The sequence below is a fragment of the Sturnira hondurensis genome, unplaced genomic scaffold, assembly GCF_014824575.4.
Source record: "Sturnira hondurensis isolate 20B ecotype Veracruz unplaced genomic scaffold, ASM1482457v3 Scaffold0009125, whole genome shotgun sequence".
Taxonomy (NCBI): domain Eukaryota; kingdom Metazoa; phylum Chordata; class Mammalia; order Chiroptera; family Phyllostomidae; genus Sturnira; species Sturnira hondurensis.
The window spans coordinates 3,172,836-3,176,838 of NW_028081756.1; the positions used below are offsets into that span (position 1 = coordinate 3,172,836).

Consider the following 4,003-nt stretch of genomic DNA (forward strand, 5'->3'; position numbering starts at 1 on the left):
TTTTCCCCTCTATGTGTTCTAAAAGTGTTCTAGTTTTATTTTGTTTTAGGTACAAAGCCTTTATTGTTGCTATCATATACAAGCGTAGATGATCTCTTCTGAATGAAAAGTACCACCTTTTTTATATTTAGGGAAAGTTATAAAACATCTTCTTTATTAGGGTAGAATTGTTCCAATAAATCATTATTTTTCAGTGAACCATAGTCTGTCAAACAGTCTAGTCTCTGAGCTTTATTAGTTGTCTGTCACCATTGCGCTAATAGACAAGCTCCATTTTCTGGAGAATAAAACTCTAATGAATATTGGTCATCTTCTAGCTCAATCTCTCTGCCTGGCATTTTGGGACTTTCATAGGACAACAGAAGGTCTGACAGAAGAACTTTGAGAAGATGTGACAGCAGTAATTTTACCTTTTGAATTGTTGTGGAATCTAACAGTTGTTTCTCTAGGACTTTCTGATGAAGATGGTGAGGATATTTTATCTTCAGTGTTAGCTGGTTTTTGAGCAAACACAGTGGTTGTGTTTTGAGTTCCCCATCTTCAGGTACACTGTATTTGAGGTAGAGTGCCTGGTATCCGGGATCGGCTGCCAGGAACTCCTCATTTGGCTTGTTTTGGCTGCATCCTAATCCCACCTGCCTCTTCCCATTCATTTCCAAATCCTTTTCTGTATTCCAGCTCTGCTCCAAGCCTCTCCTTGGGAAGAATCTGACTGATTTTGGTGATAATGAAATGGTAAGTGGCCTGCACAATGCTTCCCTCAGACAGGGTGTTTCTCCAGCAGGACAAAGATCTTGGACTCTGTAACTTATCCAGCTCATTGAAAGATGGCCATTGTGACTAACGTCCAATTGTTATTGACTACAAGGTTTTGCAAGGAAGGAAACATTGACATTTTGCATCAAATCCCAGCATCTGAGAAATTAGAGAAGAAATTCCAGTATTAGAAAGAATTAGTTGTTCTAGTCTGGGCAATACACTATTACAAACAGCTTATTTTATTTTTTTTATTTTTTTTTAAATATAATTTTTATTTAATTCTTGTTCACATACAGGTTTCTGTCTTATATTCCCAACCCTGCCCGCCCCCCGCCCCATGCTCCCCGCCTCCCTCCCCTTTCCACCCCCCACCCTTAGTTATTGTCCATGTGTCCTTTATACTTGTTCATGTGAGTCCATTCCCTTTTCCCCTATGATTCTCTCCCCTCTCCCCTCTGGACCCTGTCAGCCTGTTCCATATTTGAGTGTCATTGGTCGTATTTTGCTTGCATGTTTGGTTTGTTTAGAATCCTGTTAACGGTGAGATCATATCATATTTGTCTTTCACCGCTTGGCTTATTTCGCTCAGCATAATGCTTTCCAGTTCCATCCATGATGTTGCAAAGGGTAGTAGTTCCTTCTTTCTTTCTGTGGCATAGAATTCCACTGTGTAAATGTACCATAGTTTTGTGATCCAGTCATTAACCGATGGGCATCTAAGTTGCTTCCAACTCTTGGCTATCGTGAATTGTGCTGCTATGAACATTGGGGTGCATAGGTTCTTTTGGATTGGTGTTTCAGGATTCTTAGGATATACTCCTAAGAGTGGAATTGCTGGGTCAAAAGGCACGTCCATTTTTAGTTTTCTTAGAAAATTCCATACTGTTTTCCATAGTGGTTGTACCAGTCTGCAATCCCACCAACAGTGAACTAGGGTCCCCGTTTCCCCACAACCTCTCCAGCACTTGTGGACAAACAGCTGATTTTAATCAACTAAGTGATTATGGGAATGGTCTAATAATGTGACCATCTGTAGAATGTCAGCCAGACTTTCTGAAATGGAAACATTGCTAGGCTCCAGGTAGAGCTCCTCTAGGACCTGCCACCCATTGGCACACCAGAGCACCTCAGCCTGTGTTACTCCTGTTCAGCAGAGGACTAAAACCTTTAGTGCAGGAAATGTTCCGGCTGGAGATGATGAGCCAGGGGGAAATCTCAGTTTATTGTCTCTGAGATTAAGAACTTCCAGGTGTCTGATCTGATCAGCAATGTCCAGAACTTCATCCCATGCTGACAGAAGGTTTATTGACAAATCTACTTCTCTAGCATTAGGACATGCTTTAGCAATGGCCCCTTTGTCATTGGCACAACTTACTGCACAGTTCTTCAAAGAAATTTCTTGCAATGCGCTCAGCTGGCTTTGTCATTTTATAATAGAGTAAAAACCAATAGTTTCCACAGGTCTATTTGCAATTTTAACAAGTTGCTCTTTTCCATCTTTCTCTGGTCCATCTTTTAACACATAGCAGTTCCTGGATGCAGTAAAATTTTATATTGTTTGGATGACTTAAGGATCCTCCTGTTGGATGGCTGCATTTAAAATACACAGTTGCTCCTTGGCTGGTGTAGCTCAGTGGATGGAGTGCGAGCCTGTGAAGCAGAGGGTTGCTGGTTTGATTCCCAGTCAGGGCACATGCCTGGGTTGCAGGCGAGGTCCCCAGTAGGGGATATGTGAGAGGCAACCACACATTGATGTTTCTCTCCCACTTTCTCCTTCCCTTCCCCTCTTTCTAAAAGTAAATAAATAAAATCTTTAAAAATATATTTGTTAAAATAAAATAAAATACACAGTTGCTTCATGGCTTCTATCATGCTTACCTCTCTTAGGATTGTCCCATTCTACTCCAGACCAGATCCTGCCACAGGAGGAACCTTGCCATAGAAACGCACTGTTGCACATTCATCATTAACTTCAACTCTTCAACCCATGACATCTGATGTAAAAGTGTCATTCATTATAATAGATCTAGAATCCAAAATGTGAGATCTAGGTTGCAGGTTCAATCCTAAGTCTGGGTGGGTAAAGGAGGTAACTGATCCATGGTACTCTCCCACATCAATGTTTCTCTTTTCCCCTTCCTCTCTCTCTGGCATTAGTGGATGGACTCAAGGAAACAGATGGCTGTACCAAAAAAGTAGGGAGAGCACAATTCTGCAAGATCCAAGCGATGTTCCTCAGAAACCCAAAGGCTGCCTCTAGGAAGCCTGGATAGAGCCTAAGTGAGGTGTTCTTTCCCCGAGGTCCATGAGCTCTTGAACTATCTTCTAACTGAAGATTTTCACTAATTTCTAACTGAAATTTAGTATTTTCCTCTATTTCCTTGCATCAGCACTGGTCCACGTGTGAGAATCCTAACCCAAGCAGAGCAAATATTTTGGGAAATGACATTATCACTTGAAGATGGGATCCATGTCTTTCTTTCCCAAGGCCAACCCTTGCACACATTCTAGTTTTACATTTTATATTTAAGCCCACCGTTCATTTTTAGTTAATTTTCATAAAAGGGGTGAGACTCAGGTTGAGGTTTGGAGTTGTTCTTGTTATATTTTTTGTTATTATTATTATTATTATTATTATTATTATTATTATTGCCGATGGATGCCCAGCTGCTCCAGCACCATTTTTCCACTTCCACTTCATTGCTTTTTCCAGTGAATTGCTTCTATACTTTCTGTTGAAACTCATTTGGGCATATTTGTGTGGCTCCATCTCTGGGCTCAGTGTTATTGAGATATAATCCACACCATAGAATTCACTCATTAGAATGTATTATTCAATGATTTTTTGTATATTCCTAGAGTTGTGCAACTATCACCATAATTAACTTTAGAATATTTCATGGCCCCAAAAATAAACCAAAAGGGGAATGTTTACCATCTTAAGAAAAACAAGTTTTTCTGAGACCTATGGCATATTAAAAACTGTCTGTGGGTGCCCCAAAGTGGACAGCATAATCTGGCAGAAGTCTGGTTACAAGCCTGGAGTGGTCAGTTCCTTCAGAAGTTCCCAGAGATGCTTTGAGAAGCTCCCTGCAGTCACAACTGCCTCTCATAAGCCTCACCTGCCCCCAGCATTGGGCCTAAATCCAATCTCCAGAGATAAGGTAAGATTTCTATCCTGAAGATGGAACCCTGCTGACAAGCCTCTGCTTCACATCTCCCCCTTCATCAGTACCTTCATACT

At 40.9% G+C, this 4,003-nt stretch overlaps 1 pseudogene; it reads right to left on the reverse strand.

Annotated features, from left to right (window-relative positions):
• Positions 1 to 245: 245 nt before the first annotated feature.
• Positions 246 to 2,775, reverse strand: LOC118994100 (tubulin-specific chaperone E-like; annotated as a pseudogene).
• Positions 2,776 to 4,003: the final 1,228 nt, after the last annotated feature.